This window comes from Seriola dumerili, unplaced genomic scaffold (genome assembly GCF_002260705.1).
Source record: "Seriola dumerili isolate Sdu_G_001 unplaced genomic scaffold, Sdu_1.0 BDQW01001206.1, whole genome shotgun sequence".
Classification (NCBI taxonomy): domain Eukaryota; kingdom Metazoa; phylum Chordata; class Actinopteri; order Carangiformes; family Carangidae; genus Seriola; species Seriola dumerili.
In genome coordinates, this window is record NW_019175461.1 from 48,447 (window position 1) to 68,062 (window position 19,616).

Sequence of the window (19,616 nt, forward strand, 5' to 3'; positions counted from 1 at the left end):
CAGAGAAGAGATCCGCATCCAGTGAAGATAGCAGACAATGTAATGCGCTTTATTCGCTTAACAATCACAATGTAAATGGATTTTTATTTCTCCTTTTCAAAACTGTGCCATCATTTATAATCTGCCAGTAAAGATGTAAAGAAGTGTCGTGGCTGTCAGTGGTGTGTGTTCATGATATCTTTATATTTACCCTGCTATACGTGACAGTTACATTACATCCCCAGACAACCAGGAAAAAAGTGTGAGTGAAAAAGTTTTTGGAGGAGCTGAAATATAATAACTGATATTCTGCTTCAGTGGTGAAAATGTGAGATTAATCGAATTATTGACCCAAATGATACAGAGGAATTAAGCCTGTGTCTTTTTTTTGTTTTGTTTTGTTTCTGTTTAGGAGACATGAAGTGTATTTTTAAATTGAAAAATGTGATGGGACATCATACATATGAACAAAGCATAAGGCATGGTGAATAGTCATTCCAGAACAAAATATATAACAAATAAACAGTTTAAACAACCAAGAGGAAAATTAAAGATCAAAGAAATGTATAATGTTATAATAGTTATGAAGGTATATTAAATGAAACTATTATAAATGTAAGCAAGCATTACATGTCTTAATTGTGCTTTTCTATTTGTACTTCTAGAAATGGTAGATAATATTTTTCAATTTCTAAAATCAGGAAAATAATGGTTTATTATTTGAAAAACTTACTCTTATGGATGTGTGAAATTTTGCATAAAAAATATACCAAGATTTATTAGATAAAACTTATTATCAACCTCAGTATTTAGGGTCATGCGAAACTGAATATTACATACTCCCATTTTAGGGATAAATTATTGCAAACTCTGGACGTAATAAAAGCAGTCAGTTCTTCCAAAGGTTCCTGGATGCATGAGTTCCAAAATAAATCTAGATGTAAAGTAGTCTCAGATAGTGAGTTGTATAAAATCTGTGTAATAATTCAAAGGAAACCTCTTTTATTTTGTCATTAATGAGGAATCTGTGCCGCAGCATCCAAACTTTTATATATATATATATATATATACTATATATATATATATATATATATATATATATGTGTGTTGTGTGTGTGTTCTGTGGGGGGGGTGTATATCTGGATCCTATCGCTGTGAGATCTTCACTGTTTTATACAGAAACAATAAAAAAATGTGACTTTCACCACAGACTCTGAACAAGTGATCATACGCTTACGCTGCCTTCGCGTGGTGTCGGAAACATCACGACTATCCTTTTAGCGCACATTAAACTTGGCGGTCAACGACCCGAAATAAAAAACGATCTTTAACAGACACAGCCGAAGACTAACATTGAATTTTATGAAAGAGAGTCGTATGATCACTGTGGCGAAGTGTATAGTTTTCAGTTCTGTTTCAAAAGAACCAGCAGATCTCTCAGGGAGGGACTAAAGGTGAGGCATATGCAAAAAGGTGGGAAAATACGAGTTTAATAACAGACCTGAAGGCACCACCCACCTGCGCTGCTGCTCAGTTTGAACAGACGAGGATTTTGTGGAAACTGCTCGTTGTTTTTGCTTTGTGCTCAAACATGTCCGTGTTTTCCACGCGGTTGTCCCCGAGTTGTCAACACAGTTAACGGTATTCAACCGGCGGCTTTGTGTCGGCGGGTTCCATGGAGACGGAGGATTAACTATCCTCAACTGGCTAACGTTAGCAAAGGTAAAGTCACCGATAACCGCTCGTTTGTCCCGTTTGTCTCTCGCGTTTCCAGGACGACGGTTGGAAACTCAGCCTGAACTAACTAGCTGATTAACTAACTTACTAACTAACTGAAGTTACCACCGGTTAAAGGAAGCGTTTGGTTTCTATGGTGACCGAAGAATGACGCGCTAACCAGGCTAAAGCTAATTATCTGAAAACTTTACATTATAACGGCCCAGCTTTCCCAGTAAGACGGTTAACTGGTTATGTGGTTGATTGGTTAACTCATTACAGACTAGTTTAGTTTGCGAGTAAACTAACTTAACTTTACAGCGCTGCTTTTATCTGACATCTGTGCAGATAGATAGATCTTTACACACAAAACGTGAAGTTTATAAAATATGCTGTTATAAATTAAATCGATCAGTCAAATCAATCGGCAACTATGTTGATAATCGATTAATAATTTTTCAAGCAAAAATAACATATTCCGATTTCAGCTTCTCAAATTTGAACTGTTTCTTTTAAATTAACAATCAATAATTTGAGTTAATTTCTATTTCTAGTTAATTTTTGTAAACCAAACAATCACTTAATTGATCGCTAATCAGCTTACTTTTACTTAAGGGGGGATCTGAATGCTTCTTCTTTACTCTCTCCGTCTGTCTCTGTATTTTTAAACTTGTCTGTCTTTTCTCCCCTCATGTCTGTCCACAGTTTGTCCAGCTCTCTGGCCTGGAGATGGAGGAGCAGAGGGAGGTGGAGGGAGCGCAGACTTCAGGACAACAGAGGAGGTAGAGGAGGAGACCTGGAGTAAAGTTTTTAAAACGGCAAGACTCACAGACTGTTTCTAATCTCCTCTCCTCTCCTTGTTTCCCTCTCCTCTCCTCTCCTCTCCTCTCCTTGTTCCTCTCCTCTCCTCTCCTCTCCTCTCCTCTCCTCTCCTCTCCTCTCTCTCTGTCCTCTCCTCTCCTCTCATCCTCTGCCTCTCCTCTCTCCCTCTCCTCTTGTTTCCTCTCCTCTCCTCTCCCTCTCCTCTCCTCTCCTCTCTCTCCTCTCCTCTCCTCTCTCTCCAAGGTATCAGGTATATCACAGAGGAGTTGTTGTTGAAGCTGACAGGTTGTCGGTCTCTGGCTCTCGTTCGTTCTCTGAATCTGTCGTCGTCAACTGCAGATAAACACATCAAGGTCAGAACAAACTGTCCTCTCTCTCTCTCTGTCTCTCTCTCTCTCTCCTGTCTCTCTCGCTCTGTTCTCTCTGTCTCTGTCTCTCTCTCTGTTTCTCTTCTCTGTTCTCTTCTCTGTCTCTCTCTGTCTCTCTCTCTGCTCTCTTCTCTGTCTCTCTCTGCTTCTCTCTGTCTCTTCCTGTCTCTTCTCTCTCTCTGTCTCTCTCTCTGTGTCTCCTTCTCTCTGTCTCTCTCTCTGAAGAGAGAAAAAGAAGAAAGCTATTTGTCAGTGTTTCTGTGTTGGAGGTGGGCGGTGTCAAGTAGAACAGGTGAGGTAAATCAATACATTTTAATGGCCACTAAATGATTAGTGACGTGTGGCCTGAATATAAGAATCCTGCTGTAGCAGTTAGCAGTTCTTTTTATTCAGACAATTTTCTTTTTTAAGGATTGAAGTGTTATTTATGTTGTGTGTGTGTGTGTGTGTGTGTGTGTCTCAGTTCATAGAGAACCTCCACGTCTGTCAGCGTCTGCAGTGTTTAAACCTGAACCACAACATGATCCAGAGGATGGAGAGACTCAAGCTCTGTCACAGCTGAGAGAGCTGCAGCTGGCCACAACCACAATCCAGTGAGACTCACACACACACACACACACACACACACACACACACACACACACACACACACACACACACACAGCACACAAGACTCTTTGCTGGCGACAATCAGAGCGGCAGACATTTTGTTTTCAGGTTGTCCGTACAGCGTCTCGTTCTCATGGACGTGATCTCTCAGTAACGCCAAAATAACACCAAATATTGTGTGTGTGTGTGTGTGTGTGTGTGTGTGTGTGTGTGTGGTGTGTTGTGTGTGTGTGTGTGTGGTAGGAGGATCGAGGGACTGGAGCACCTGTCCAGTCTGCAGCATCTGAACTTGTCCCACAATAGGATCGACCATTTCCCCTCGTGGCTGGGGAGAGCTGCGGTCACTGCACACGCTCCACCTCCAACACAACCTCATCACGTCTGTGAGTACCAGCTGTCTGACAGTCAGTGCATGTGTGTGCATCCTGTGTTTCTGTCTTTGTGAGGACCAATGACTCTACGTAAAGATGGAGACATCACAGCTGTGCGAAAGTGAAAGACGAATCTCCATTGCCCCATAAACCCGCCCCCCTGCACCTTAGCAGATGGGACATGGGCAAAACTAAAAACTCAAAGTGCACGTCAAAAAAGAAATTCTGATGTTTGTTTCAAGTGTTCGACCTTCTGATAAGTTTGGTTGTAATAGGGATGCCCCGATCCAGATCCAGACCGTGTCAATCGCCGATCCCGATCACATAGCCGATCGAGTCCAGATCAATCAGATCTACAGTATCCAGATACAGATCAGATCTCCAGATACAGATCACAGATAAGTCCGAGTAGTCACGAGATACACAGATACAGACTCACAGATACCAGATACAGCCAGATAGAATCACGATACAGATGATCCAGACAATCCAGATACAGATACAGATACAGATCCAGATACAGATCCAGATACAGATACAGATACAGATCCAGATCCAGATCCAGATACAGATCCAGATAGACAGATCACAGATACAGATACAGATCCAGATACAGATACCAGATACAGATCAGTACAGATACAGAGATCAGTATACGATAGAACAGATACGAATCAGCCTCTCAAGGTTTGATTTATGATGTGATTCCTTTTGGAAGATAAACAGCATGACAGAACTTCTTCTAATTTAGTAAAAATGTTCACACCCAGCTGGACTCAGGGACAAGGACAAACATTTTGGCAGCTAAAGGTGAAAGGTCACTCAAGACTTAACACAGAAATTATTATTATTATTAATAAGCATTTCTCACAAATGGTTCATATTTTCTATGACAGGGATGTAATCTGAAACTAGTCTGAGTGGCGGAGGGATACGACCGTGAGGAGATGATCTAGTTCCTTCTGAAAAAGTCTGTGATTGAAGCTTTAAGTGGAGATTATTTTGTCACAGAACAGGTGTGTTGAAGTGTAATCACCTGAGTTGAGCTGGAGGTGTCAGCCTGTGGTTGTGTTACAGGTGTGTGTATGCAGCTATAATTGTGTGTGTGTGTGTGTGTGTGTGTGTGTGTGTGTGTGTGTGTGTGTGTGTGTGTGTGTGTGTGCGCGTGCATGCATGTGTGCTTGCAGCTGTATGAGGTATCAAGACTGCGTTCTCTGAGCAGCCTATCAGAGCTGTCCCTGTCAGGAAACCCCGCCTCCGCGCTGCCACACTCCCGCCTCTTCCTCCTCTACCACCTCAGGTCTCTGGACAGGCTGGACGACCTGCCAGTCACTCAGGAGGAGAGAGGACACGCCCTCCAGCGCTTCAACACCGGTACGCCCCTTCATGTCAACTGATTGGTCCGAGACTCACTGCAGTTCAAATGTCACGTTGTTGTTGTTTGTGCTCAGAGGAGCTGGAGCGTCTGCAGCGGGAGGTGGACAGCAGCCAATCAGAGCTGAGCAGGCTGCAGAGGGAGCAGCAGGCTGCAGTGACTCGACTCAACCAGCAGGAGGCGACGAACCAGACACTGATAGCTCAGACACAAACACAACAACACACACACACACTGCTGGAGCGAGAGCTACACACCAAGACGCAGCTGGTAGGACACACTCACACACTCACATATTTTATTTTTATTTTTCAGAAGACATACATATATATATATATATATAAATATAAATATAAATATATATATAAATATATATATGCAGGAAACAAAACAACATGTGGGCACCTTGATTAAAATCATAGATTTCTCTGGTTTGAGAATCGATGGAAACATTTGTGATAATGTAAGAACACAACTCAACAACACATAGAACACAGGTCGAGTTGTTTTTAGACGTTTTAATGAGGAAAAGTTTCAGATCATAACGTCAGCATTTGTTCTACATGTTTCACATTATTCCAGCAGTGTTTTACGATGTTGTTGTTCATTATGTGTTTCTACAGCAGCCTCCACTGATGTGAGTTGGAGCCGTTAACAAAGACATTAATAAACAGCTAGATGTGATTACAGCTGAGTGTTACCTGATGTAAATACCTCTGTGTGACAACATGTCTGAATGTGACATTCACACTGAAGTGTCTCCCTCATCGACTTCAGGAACATTAAAGGAGCACTACACTCATCTACACGTACTTCACTGTGGCTCCCCGTGCTTCTCTCTGTCACCTGTCTCTCTCTCTACACCTTATTCTCTAGCCCCGCCTTCCTTTCTTTCTGCTGGGCGTGATCTATCAGGTACTCTGACATCACATTAAACCTCAGTCTCCCATCATCCCTAGCTCCCTCAGAGTGTGTGATCCCAGGCAGCCTCACACTCATAGAGGTGTGTGTGTGTGTGTGTGTGTGTGTGTGTGTGTGTGTGTTTGTGTGTGTGTGTGTGTGTGTGTGTGTGTGTGTGTTGTCCTTCAGCATGTCTCTTACACCTCCTGTAAAAGATAAATTATAACGTTCTCACAGTTGAAAACATCCTCAGATGTTGACTGTGACCTTCACTAGAAACATAACAGATGTTTCTATTTTGTCTTTATGTAAAATGTGTCCTGTTTGACTGTTTTTGTTTACTGTGTGTTTTTGTTTATTTTTGTAATGTTTCTGCCGTTAATATCAACTCAAGGCTTCCTGTCGCTGTTTCAAATTAAAAGCCTTTTATGTGCCCTCAGTTGGAGAAGACGACAGCAGAGTTGACCAGAGCCTTTCACAGACTGTATGAGCTGGAGCAGGAGCTGACCTTCTATAAACTAGACACCAAGCTCAGCCCTCTGCCCCCCTGCAGTATACAGGTAACTGTGACACACACACACACACACACACACAACCATGTCAGAGCCAGACTGATACTGGAGTTTTGATATCTATATTTTACAGTTGAAAAAGTGTAAAACTTAAAATAACATTTTTTGTAAGATTCGGATTAAGCCAGCGCACTGACGGAGACGTGTTAACGTGTTCACACTCGTTTGTGTCATCAGGAAGTCGACACTGTGGCTGAGAGTCCGTACATCGGCAAGGCTCGACACATCAGGAACATGATCACCTCCACTCGCCGAAACTCCTCCTCCTCCTCCTCCTCCTCCCCCTCCTCCCTGCAGTCCCAGAAGGGCTCAAACATTCACACTGACGTGGGATCATCGCACCTGCTGCTGGAAGACAGCAGGAGACAGCAGAACACAGGTAAACACGGAAAGATTGTTGTCAGTGATGTGAGAAAATATTTCTGTGGAAAGTTTAATTTTCACACACATCAGAGACCTGACGTCAGGTGAGGCACCAACCGGCTGCTGCAGGTGTGTTCTCTGGGAGGAGAGAGGAGTCATTTTACTGAGTCCTCCAGTGTTCACAGGGGGGTTCACTCAGATGGTGGGGTGCTTGTGTAGCATGCCACAGTTCTTCTGGAGGCTTTTAACCCCTTTTAAGATTTTTGGATATTGACCCGTTGATTTTGTGGCATTTGGATCAAGGTTCTTTATCTGCCACTGAGACACAGAGTAAAGGATGCTCAGTTACTTTGCAAGAATCAGATAAAATAGAGTATGTATACATGCAGGCTACGTTCACACTGCTACGTTTTCCATTTAAAACTCTTCTTTTCCTACGTTTCCTCCTCCCGTCCAGTTTTCAGTCTCTAAAACAGAGAAACTCTACTGGACCCATTTTATTTTGAAAACTCTCACGGTCTCTCCTGATTGGCTGTCATCAGCCTGGACTACAGTGTTACTGACCTTGTTGTCTTTGCAGCTGTTGTTCACTTACATTCTCTGTTTTAATGCTACAACTGTCTTTGCTGAGGAGACAATCTACTTCCTGTTTCCACCGGCTCGCACATGCTCAGTGTAGTGACTGCTCAGGTATGTGTGTGTTTTCAGGTGTTAGTTTTCGTTGCCACTTTACTAGAACGAGGATGAGATTCAAACCTACACATGCAGAGCACGATGGATCAACATGTGTTTTACAGAAAAAGTCTGGGTTAGGGTTGATGCTGATGAGGACACTGCTGAAATGATGGAGAAATAAAAATACCACAAGTCTCATAAACTGTAAAAACACATTGAAAGTACATGTCAGCATCTTTACTGCAGAATCAGACCAGAGACCAAATCATGCTGTATTAGTGATCACAGGAGAAGAACACACTGACTGTTGAATTATCACAGCATTCATAAATAATACAGTGTTTATTCAGGTCACAGCGTCCTGAACACATTTCACACTCCTGGAGACAAAAACCTGAATGGAAGAACTAAACACACACATATGAGGAGTCGTTTCACATGCTGTGATAATGAGTGTGTTGTTAGTTACCTCCCAAATCGATATGAATGATTTCAGCAGAATCTCTCTGCGCCCAAATTAATATCTCCTCCAGACACATGACTCTGCTGACTGAAACAGAAGGAGGAGGCCACAGGAGGAGCTGCACTCCTGCCACCAGTGTGGGGGAATTAGCTCAAATGGTAGAGCGCTCGCTTAGCATGCGAGAGGTAGTGGGATCGATGCCCACATTCTCCACAGACTTTTGACCCTTTCTTCAGCAGTGTTTAACTTTCCTCAACCAGATGTTTGTCAACTGAAAAGAGGAAAATTAAGTAAAGTCCTTAAACTCAACGATCTGCAAACGTAGCACTAGACACACGTTGTTTTCACATGTAGAGAGCATTTTGAACGAACTGAGCTTATTGTTCCAATAATAATGGGAAGAGACAGGAATTGAGAGCCGTCGGAATCGTTTGCCCCTGAGATCTCACTTCCTCTCACTTCCTCTCACATGCTAAGCGAGCGCTCTACCAGGTTTTTTCCAAGTTCATGTGACAGTATCAATGAAGAAAGAGCGTTAGGGATAGAAACTGATTTTGTTGAGATGGAAGACTAAAGTAAACTTCATCCCGACGAGGATGGGATTCGAACCCACGCGTGCAGAGCACAATGGATTAGCAGTCCATCGCCTTAACCACTCGGCCACCTCGTCCTCCTGTCGGGCCAGTGTAAAGGAAAAAGCAGTTGTGGGTATCAAACCCAGGAGCGTCTCAGGAGGTTTTCATGCTTGAACAGTGTAGTGTTGTTGTGTTGCTGTGTGCAGCTGAGGCTGAACTCCTGCAGGTCACCCACCAAGCAGCGCCGCAGCCGGGAGCAGAACACATGAAGGCCGAGGAAACCAAAACACACAGACAGGTAACACACACACTGTAATACATACAGACCTAATATGCATAATGATATTGACCCTGAACCCTAATATACATGTAACAAACACACAATAGTAAAACTGTTCATTTGTGCATGAACGTGAACCGTTTTCTCTCTGGCTGTGACGTTGACCTGCTCTGTTCACACACGGGCTCAATCAGACGTTACACAGACTGTGCACTAAGGAGATAACAGGCTGTTTCATGTCTAGTCCAGGGGTGTCCAAACCTTTTTGAATAGGGGCCAGATCTGATGATGTGAAAGTAGCTGGCACTCGTGGTGTGAAAAGCTGCTGCTGGGAGGCTAAGCTAACTTCAAGGTGTCTCACTTTCTCCACCTGTTCCCTGCAGGACAGTCTCTGGTGTGAAGTGAGCTCAGTCTCTAATGTCTCTAACTTTCCTTTGTTGACTTTGCGCTTCTTTGCTGTGGCTGGCAGCAAGTTCTGTTGCCTGTTTACAGTCTGTTTATGAAATAATAGTTCCAGGTGAACAGGAAAAACACAAAGTGAACTTACTTCATTAACCAATAATGAGCCACGTTCAGGATATTTCCAGAGACAAGCTGTGGCCCGTTTAAAATCTTTGGACATCCTGCAGCACATGAGTGAAAGCAGCGTGTGTGTGTGTGTGTCTGTGTGTGTGTGTGTCTGTGTGTGTGTCTGTGTGTGTGTGTGTGTGTGTGTGTGTGTGTGTGTGTCTGTGTGTCTGTCTGTGTCTGTCTGTGTGTGTGTGTGTGTGTGTGTGTGTGTGTGTGTGTGTCTGTGTGTGTGTGTGTTTCCAGCAGGAGGCGCTGTGTCTTCTCCTCAGTAAATTGTCTGTCCTGGAGCAGCTGAGAGACGAAGCTGATGAGACGGGAAGACAGATGGACAGACAGACGGAGGAGAGCAGGAGGACAGAGAGAGAGACAGAAGAGCTGGAGACACAGCTGCTGACACTGGACACATCAGACCCACAACATGTGAGTGTAATAACAATGTTTACACGCACTGTCTTACACATCTGATTTATTTATGTACTGATCAAGGACAATACACAATACATGTAATTCACCAGACACGGCTAAAAGATCATTTCCATCTGTATAAAATATACACATTGAAATATTAATATGAAAATCTGTAAAACAAAAGAAAGTAAAAGACAAAACTCTCTTTCTGCTGCTCTGAGCTGCAAACTTTTCTTTGTGCTGTGAGCAACATGGAGGGGGCGGAGACAAGCCCAGAACAGGCAGTGACTCACACAGGGGAATTAGCTCAAATGGTAGAGCGCTCGCTTAGCATGCGAGAGGTAGCGGGATCGATGCCCGCATTCTCCACCAGACTTTTAACCCTTTCCTCCTGCACTGTCTGATGTGAGAGCAAAGAATCTAACAGTGGCAGGTGAACAACAATACTAACTGAAATATGTAGAGAGAGTGCAGCTGGACGGGTTCAGGCAGGAGTTAAAGGAGACTGCTCATTAAAAATGGAAAACAAGACGGAGATCTGACAGCTGTGTTTGTTTCATGTGTTAATGTGAGGAAGGTTGCAGCCTCCTCATCCTCTCTCCACACATCTGATCAGTCTTTTCTGTTGCACATTGAAGAAACAGCCCTCCAGACGTAGCAGTGGTGAGAGAGAGAATGGCTGAATCTCTGCAGTGACAGGTCGTCAGCTGCACTTTACATTGTTGAGTCAGAACACTGTTACACACACACAGCTGTCCCTCCAACCAGACGTCCTGATCATATTTCAGTGTCACACTGGTGTCTTCCCTCACATCAGACAGTGCAGACAGTAAGGTTAAAAGGCTGTGGAGAATGCGGCATCGATCCGCTACCTCTCGCATGCTAGCGAGCGCTCTACCATTTGAAGCTATTCCCCTGTGTGAGTCACTTTCCGTTCTGGGCTTCTCTCCGCCCCCTCCATGTTGCTCACAGCCACAGAAGAAAAGTTGCAGCTCAGAGAAAACAGCAGAAAGAGAGTTTTGTCTTTAACTCTGGTTTTCCAGCTCTGTAGAAAATTCAGTGAGGTTTGTGGAGAGGCTTCAAAAGGCAGTGAGATGTGTGATAAAATACTGAGTCTGACTTTTAGAGCCCACTGGTACACCTGTGGTAAATCTGTGTCCCTGTCAGAGTGGGAACATTTCCTGATGAAACACTGTATTTCTACTGGATAACAACAAGCTTTTAAACAACATAAAGCTGTTCCTCCAACAGGACTTCCTGATCATATTTCATAGTGTCACTGGTTGATGAAACAACCCTGAACGCAGGGCAGACGTCTGTGTGAATGCCGTCAGGATGAATGTCGCTGCTCTGCATCAGAGAGTAAAGGGTTAAAAGCTGTGGAGAATGCGGGCATCGATCCCGCTACCTCTCGCATGCTAAGCGAGCGCTCTACCATTTGAGCTAATTCCCCTGAGTGAGTCACTTCCTGTCCTGGGCTTCTGTCCGCCCCCTCCTTTATTTTCAGCAACTGAGGGAAAACTTTAATCTTTCAAATCATAGTTTATTCAGATACTTCCAGGTTAGACATTGGATTCATTACAGCTCTGCAGATTTTCTCACCAGAATCCTGGTTTGAAAATATTGTTATTAGTGAAACTTCAACAAAAGGCTTGATATCTTCTATTTATGTTATTTTAAAAAGTAACGGTCTACGATAAGATGGGACACGTTGATACAAGACACTCACAAACTTTACATCAGTGTGTAAAGTAGTAACAGGAGTTACTCACCAGAAAGGTGCTGCTGCTGTTTGGTCAGATCTCTTTTTTCTCCTTTAATGCTTCATTATAAATGAGTTTAAAACACTGAAGCAAAGGATTTTTAAAGCTCTTACAGTGTCTTCATCGTGGTTCTCCAGTCTGTATGAGTCAGAGTCTTCACTCACATCAGACAGTGCAGACAGTAAAGGGTTAAAAGTCTGTGGAGAATGCGGGCATCGATCCCGCTACCTCTCGCATGCTAAGCGAGCGCTCTACCATTTGAGCTAATTCCCCTGTGTGAGTCACTTCCTGTTCTGGGCTTCTCTCCGCCCCCTCCATGTTGCTCACAGCACAAAGAAAAGTTTGCAGCTCAGAGCAGCAGAAAGAGAGTTTTGTCTTTTAACTCTGGTTTTCCAGCTCTGTAGAAAATCAGTGAGGTTTGGTGGAGAGGCTTCAAAAGGCAGTGAGATGATCCACTGTGGTGAATCTGTGTTCGGAGCAGAAACAACAGCAGCAACAGGTTGTCGTCTCTTTAAGAGCCTCTGACCCCTCCCCCCAGGACACCCCCTCCTCTGCAGGGCAGGGCTTTCACAGTGTTAAGTCACTCCCATTGGACAAAGGCTGCCCTGCCACTCTGCAGCGGACACTCTGATTGGCTGAGAGAAAGATTTCTTGTGTTGATTCAAAGACACAGAGAGAGAGCGAGAGGAAGAGAAGTTTGTACCGGAGAGACGAGACAGAAGAAGAAGAGAGGAAAACAGAGACATGAAGAAGTGAAGTGTTTGTTAGAGCAGAGAGGAGGAGGTGAGAGACAGAAGACAGACAGAGGAGGAGGAGGAGGACATGCAGGATGTTACCCAGCAGCCCCGGTGGTCCCTGGGGTGGAGGACTGTTAGACTCTACTGAGACTCTGCTGTGAGTACAACAAACACCGTCTTAAAGGACTGAGATTTAAAGAAGGTTTTTATGTTTGAAGTGAGTTCACATTGAAAAAGTCACCAGATCATTTACAGTGAAGAACTCAAAGTGCTTCACATAAACACAGTGTGAAAGAAGCATTTCAAGAGTAGAATCAAAATAAGACATAAAACAGGAGGGTGACAGTGTGAGACATGTAATGTAGTAAAACACAGAAGTGTTCAGTCCTGACTGAAACAAGCTGAGAGCTGCAGGTTCTGGGAGTCTGTTCACATGAGAGGAGCATGGAAACTGAATGCTGCTTCTCCAGGTTTTAGTTTGGACTCTGGGAACAGTAGACAGACCGGTCCAGACCACCTGAGACCTGGACCGTTCATAACTGAGGTCCTGTTCAGACCTGGTATTAATATTAGTCTCAGGTGATCTGATCACAGTTGCTCAGCTCTAAGTATCTCTCTCTCTCTCTCTCTCACACAAGCACATTGACAACCCGTCTGTCTGATCTAAAAACAACACTTACCTGTTTATTTGCAGATAAATCAGGAAGTGAGATCATTTTAAATCCAGGTGTGAACTGATGAACTCGGAGCTGACCACTTGTGATCAGATCACTGAAGACTCATGTTAATACAGGTGTGACCAGGTGTGTGCGACCGTCTGGATGTTTTATAGAGCAGATTAAATCCAGTTGGTTTTTAATGGTGTTGCTGTTCAGAGTTTAACAGAAAGTGTTGAGTCAAACAGCCGCAGGAAGAACAGAGAAAACACACAAACAAATACGTATTAATTGCAGTGTGTGGTTTCTCTGTGGGACTGTAGTTTAGTTTTATTTAAAATACACAGAAAATGACAAAGAAAACAAAAATCATACAGAGCATGTAGAGGTAGTGATGTTGAAATATCACATAATTGTGAAAATACAAAATGAACAACAAGAAAATAACGAGATGACGAGATGAGAAACTAATAGATTCAAAATATATATAATAAAATTAAATTAACAGCAATAACGACAATAACATCAAAATAAGAGCAGACAATGTGAGAATGAGTTTAACTCCATGAGTGACAGTAATAACACGTCAACATTAATACATGGAAAATCATTTGATTAATCTTATTGAAAATCTGCAAGTGAGAAATATCGGGAATTTTCCCTTTGATTTAATGTATCTTATAAATAAAAACAAATATTTGAAAAATATTGATATTGTAAACAGTAAGACTGTGAAGCAGCAGTAGAAACATCCAGGAAGGTGTGGAGAGCGCCACAGCTCAAAGGGGGAGGAGTTGCAACAGAGGGGAATTAGCTCAAATGGTAGAGCGCTCGCTTAGCATGCGAGAGGTAGCGGGATCGATGCCCGCATTCTCCACAGCCTTTTAACCCTTTACTCTCTGCACTGTGGCGGCGGTGAAGACGCTAAGAGGTGGTGAAACACAGTTTGGTCCTCACATGAAGTAAATACATCTCCTTCCTTGTTGTAAACTCAAGATTAAACTCGAGATCCCAAAAGAGCTTATCTGACCAAACAGTGCCTGTACCTTTCTGGTGACTGGCTCCGTTTGTTCTTCTGTTATTCCGCCGCACCAGCGACAGTCAGAGCGGCGGCCATTTTGTTTTCAGGTTGTGCATCACCAGAACGGTTCAAATCTGAGCAGCAGAGGTCGAGATATTTTGACTTTAAGCCCCAGGACACTGGATCCTACATTTCACACAATGCACCTGGGTAGTATCTCTTCATTAGAGCCTCGCTGCCTGGTAAACAGCAGGTTATGTCTAACATACACTCTGGAACTCAAATTATTCTAATGTGACCAATAGGACGGCAGGGTTTGATGCGTCTGTTCTGATTGGCTGTCGTCTCCCTCTCAGGCCCATGTGACCGCTCTGTTGTCTGGCTGCCGACAGCTGTTGGACAGGATGAGCAGGAGGCAGAGCGAGCTGGAGGGTCGCCTCGACGACATGCTGTCACGCATCGCCATGGAGACGCAGGAGATCAAAGAGCTGGAGCAACAGCTGACTGACGGTGAGGAGACCGCCGACCAATCACAGAGCCTCTATCAGACTGGAGCCCTTTGATTGGCTGTCAGAGTAGGATGTGGAGTACGCCGCGTCACACACACTGATCTTATTATTATGATTATTACATGTGTTTATTTTTATTTTTATTTTATTTATTCGCACATAAAAAACGGTTGGAGTTACCTTTCTGTCTCTGACTCCCCCTCGCCCCTCGCCCCTCGCCCCTCCTCCTCCTCCAGGTCAGATTTTGGCGAATGAAGTTCTTCAGAGGGATTTGGAGGGAATCATCTCTGGACTTCAGGAGTATCTGAGAGGACTCAGAGAGCAGGTAGACACACACCCACACACACACACACACACACACACCCACACACACACACAGACACACACACACACACACACACACACACACACACACACCCACACACACACACACACACACACACACACACACACACACACACACACACACACACACACACACACACACACACACACACCCACACAGACACACAGACACACACACACACACGTAACACCATCTTGTTTCACTGCCCCCCGGTGGTGTAACTCCTCAGTGCTGCAGTGATGTCAAAGCGTACTCCAGGGTGTGTCAGTACACTGTGACATCACAGGTGGGAGGAGCTACAGGTGAAACCAGAGAGAAACACCCTCTCTTTATTGTGGTGTACCGTCTCTTTCTGAACCGTCACGAATGTAGGTTGAGATCCAGGTTTGTGTGTGTGTGTGTGTGTGTGTGCGTGCGTGTGTGCGTGCGTGCGTGTGTGTGTTTCAGGCTCGTCGATCTCAGCAGCAGGTTGACAGTCTGCAGGCTGAGAACCAGAGTCTGCAGCTCCACCTGGAGGACAGTCAGAGACACTGCAGACAGCTGGAGGACACAGCCAAGACACACACACAGGTCAGTGTGTTCAGTGTGTTAACCCTCTGACGCCACCATGAGACTGTTTCACTTGTTCATTCCTTTGTGTTTTTCCTAATGAAATGGTTTTTGCTGCACAGATCCAGAATCAGCTCAACCTCAGCTGATTATATATGTCTCTCAGTAAAGACTCAGTAGACTGGAGGTTAACAGCCCGTGACACAAGAAGAAACTAAAACCACACCTTGAATCTTTCCTTACTTTACAGATAAAAGCTGTAAACCAGAATAAAGAAGGAAAACTTCCGCACAGACAGTTACACATGTGTTGGGATTGAAGTTTCTGTCTTTATCTGATCATGAGTTTATTTATAAGAAATATCTCTATTCTGTGACTGATGTCATCCTTCTGTCTGTTTCTGTCTCTACAATACTACTCCAGTGTTTCCTAACTTTTAATGTCTGAGTATGGATGGAAGTCAGAGACTCACACGGACGAACAGGAGCTTGATGGAAAGATCTGATTCTGTAGTTTAAGTAGAAACAAGCGTCACGTCTCTATCTCAGATGGTCGAGGAGTGAAGACGCTCTGAAGACAACGTGATATTTGGAAGCGTGTACTCCTAAATGTGACTCAATGTCTAAGTGTCTCTCTGTCTGTCTGCAGGACATGTCGGTCCAGCAGGAGGAGCTGTCTGTGCTGAGGACGGAGGCTCACGCTCTGAGAGACAGACAGGTAGAGAGCAGCAGACAGCAGGAGGAGCTGGAGGTGGAGCTACAGCAGCTGAGGGAGGAGCTAGCTAGACAGGTCACACTGGGACAGGTAACACTTAAACATCATATAACAATTCTTCACAATCAACGCTGTTTATTTTGAATGTCACCTTTTGAAGGTGTTTACTGTGTGTGTGTGTGTGTGTGTGTGTGTGTGTGTGTGTGTGTGTGTGTGTGTGCAGCTCGAGCGGGGTGCTCTGCTGGCAGCTGTAGACAAAGAGAAACAGAGCAGAGAGATCAGAGAGTGTCAGTTACAGGCGACCATCGACACACTGCAGGTCAGTGAACACACCTGGAGCTGCTGCACACACCTGAGTTTATAACACCTGAGTGTTTGTTTTGATTTATCTGAGTCAGAAACACTGAACAAATCTTCTCAAACTAAAACCTAAAAGAACCAAACCTCACGTCCACGTTGACTCGTTATTCTCTACAAACGACCGTCAGTCAGTCAGGTCTTTATTCTGGTGTGTGTGTGTGTGTGTGTGTGTGTGTGTGTGTGTGTGTGTGTGTGTGTGTGTGTGTGCGCGTGTGTAGGATGAGAAATCATCACTGCAGCAGATCACCCACAGACTTCAAGCCCAGCTGGACCAGAACAGGACCCAGTATAAAGAAACCAGGGACCATCTAGACCAGACCAGACTTCAGCTGGACCGGTTTACAGCGGCCATGTTGGATCCTCAGGACGTTCAGAGTGGACCAGATGATCTGGATGAGGACAAGTACAGGTAACACTACTACAGTCCTATACAGTACTTCTAAAGTACTTCTACAGCACTACTACAGCACTACTACAGTACTACTACAGTACTACTACAGTACTACTTCTGTACTCAACTGCTACTATTTAAAATAACATGCCATTGTTTTCTATGCCCTCGTCTCTCTCTTTTCCCTGTAGTCCGTCTGTTCAGTCACATGTTCTGGTTTCATGTGTCCAGGTTTCTTTCTGCCTCCGACACAGTTTGTTCTATAAATTAAAATGTTGTATTTGACTGGTTTAAATCCAGCAGGTGCTGTTGGAGGATGTGGACTTCAAACTACATACAGTTTACAATAATGACAGAACAACAAGGAAGTTCAGAATAGATTATGTCAACAGAGTTAAAACATCTTCATGCCTCATCTCATGTACGATAGAAAATGTCAAGTCAACTTTATTTTGAGAGACAGCTTGAGCTGATCAAAGTGCTGTACAGAGGACAATTCAAATAGATAAAAGCAAATAAAACAAATGTATAAAGTACATAAACACCTGAAAGCAGGTAAATATTCTGTCAGAGAAACAATAATATACTAACAAGGAGCAAGTACTCAGTATGAACAAGGCAATGGACTAGAAGCCTAGTGAGCTCAAAAGACCAGATTTGTCTTTAACCTAATGAAATAAAATGAAGCACAACACAGATGAACAGCTGAAATAAGTTTCAGACCCTTTATATCAGGGGTCAGTAAACAGGTTCAACCATGGGCCTTAATGGCGCCGACCTGGAAACACAGACAGCTGTTTCTCTTTTAAAATAAAAGATAAAGTTGATTCATAAGTGGATTGTTTTAGGACTGTGTCTGAGGTCAGCTGTAGAAACACAAATGTCTCTGACTGAGTGATGAACATACACCATTGGTCAGCCGGCTGAGTGGTGGAGTTTCCTCATTGGCCGTTGCTCTTGATGAAAATGATTTGGTGTGAACAGTTTCTGCCATGAGGGGCGTTCACAGGCTGTTGCCAACTCAGCTTCTTCTTCTCAGAATTTTTTTCTGACTTTTACCGACTTCATCTTCACGAAATCACCTGGTGACGAATCTACAACACTTCACATCCGTCCTGCCCGGGCGTTCCTCCTGACCATGTCTGTGCTCGTGATTTTAGCACCAACAGGGAAACTGAAGCTGATGAACTTGATGTCAAAATCAGTTCCCTCGACGAGGATGGGATTCGAACCCACGCGTGCAGAGCACAATGGATTAGCAGTCCATCGCCTTAACCACTCGGCCACCTCGTCCGCTGGTGTTAGGAGTGTTGTCCCACAATTCATTGCACAGAGGAACTGTAGGAGCAGCTGCAGACACAGACTGAGATCAGTGGGGAAGCAGCTCCATCAAAACTAATGGAAACATTCAACATTGATCTTTGTCTGTGTGAGTTTTAATGTTGTAGTTTGATGTTTGACAGCAAACACACTGTTTCAAAATCTGCTGCTCAAACAGTGACAGAGGAGCAGAGGCAGACATGAAGACTGACCTGCAGCAGGTCACAGGGGAATTAGCTCAAATGGTAGAGCGCTCGCTTAGCATGCGAGAGGTAGCGGGATCGATGCCCGCATTCTCCACAGACTTTTAACCCTTTCCTCTCTGCACTGTCTGATGTGAGTGAAGACTCTGACTCATACAGACTGGAGAACCACGATGAAGACACTGTAAGAGCTTTAAAAATCCTTTGCTTCAGTGTTTTAAACTCATTTATAATGAAGCATTAAAGGAGAAAAAAGAGATCTGACCAAACAGCAGCAGCACCTTTCTGGTGAGTAACTCCTGTTACTACTTTACACACTGATGTAAAGTTTGTGAGTGTCTTGTATCAACGTGTCCCATCTTATCGTAGACCGTTACTTTTTAAAATAACATAAATAGAAGATATCAAGCCTTTTGTTGAAGTTTCACTAATAACAATATTTTCAAACCAGGATTCTGGTGAGAAAATCTGCAGAGCTGTAATGAATCCAATGTCTAACCTGGAAGTATCTGAATAAACTATGATTTGAAAGATTAAAGTTTTCCCTCAGTTGCTGAAAATAAAGGAGGGGGCGGACAGAAGCCCAGGACAGGAAGTGACTCACTCAGGGGAATTAGCTCAAATGGTAGAGCGCTCGCTTAGCATGCGAGAGGTAGCGGGATCGATGCCCGCATTCTCCACAGACTTTTAACCCTTTCCTCTCTGATGCAGAGCAGCGACATTCATCCTGACGGCATTCACACAGACGTCTGCCCTGCGTTCAGGGTTGTTTCATCAACCAGTGACACTATGAAATATGATCCAGGAAGTCCTGTTGGAGGAACAGCTTTATGTGTTTAAAAGCTTGTTGTTATCCAGTAGAAATACAGTGTTCATCAGGAATGTTCCCACTCTGAACAGGGACACAGATTTACCACAGGTGTACAGTGGGCTCTAAAAGTCAGACTCAGTATTTTATCACACATCTCACTGCCTTTTGAAGCCTCTCCACCAAACCTCAC

General features: G+C 43.9%; 9 non-coding genes across 9 annotated transcripts; 5 read left to right on the top strand and 4 right to left on the bottom strand.

The window, feature by feature from the left end:
* The first annotated feature begins 8,353 nt into the window (after positions 1-8,353).
* Positions 8,354-8,426, top strand: trnaa-agc. The gene has a single exon. It is a non-coding gene; the product is annotated as a tRNA-Ala (tRNA).
* A 375-nt stretch (positions 8,427-8,801) lies between these two features.
* Positions 8,802-8,883, bottom strand: trnas-gcu. The gene has a single exon. It is a non-coding gene; the product is annotated as a tRNA-Ser (tRNA).
* A 1,459-nt stretch (positions 8,884-10,342) lies between these two features.
* On the top strand, positions 10,343-10,415 carry trnaa-agc. The gene has a single exon. It is a non-coding gene; the product is annotated as a tRNA-Ala (tRNA).
* A 1,011-nt stretch (positions 10,416-11,426) lies between these two features.
* trnaa-agc lies at positions 11,427-11,499 on the bottom strand. The gene has a single exon. It is a non-coding gene; the product is annotated as a tRNA-Ala (tRNA).
* Positions 11,500-12,009: 510 nt separating this feature from the next.
* Positions 12,010-12,082, bottom strand: trnaa-agc. Its single transcript has one exon. It is a non-coding gene; the product is annotated as a tRNA-Ala (tRNA).
* Positions 12,083-14,006: 1,924 nt separating this feature from the next.
* trnaa-agc lies at positions 14,007-14,079 on the top strand. The gene has a single exon. It is a non-coding gene; the product is annotated as a tRNA-Ala (tRNA).
* Positions 14,080-18,303: 4,224 nt separating this feature from the next.
* trnas-gcu lies at positions 18,304-18,385 on the bottom strand. The gene has a single exon. It is a non-coding gene; the product is annotated as a tRNA-Ser (tRNA).
* Positions 18,386-18,639: 254 nt separating this feature from the next.
* Positions 18,640-18,712, top strand: trnaa-agc. Its single transcript has one exon. It is a non-coding gene; the product is annotated as a tRNA-Ala (tRNA).
* Positions 18,713-19,222: 510 nt separating this feature from the next.
* Positions 19,223-19,295, top strand: trnaa-agc. Its single transcript has one exon. It is a non-coding gene; the product is annotated as a tRNA-Ala (tRNA).
* The last annotated feature ends 321 nt before the right edge of the window (positions 19,296-19,616 follow it).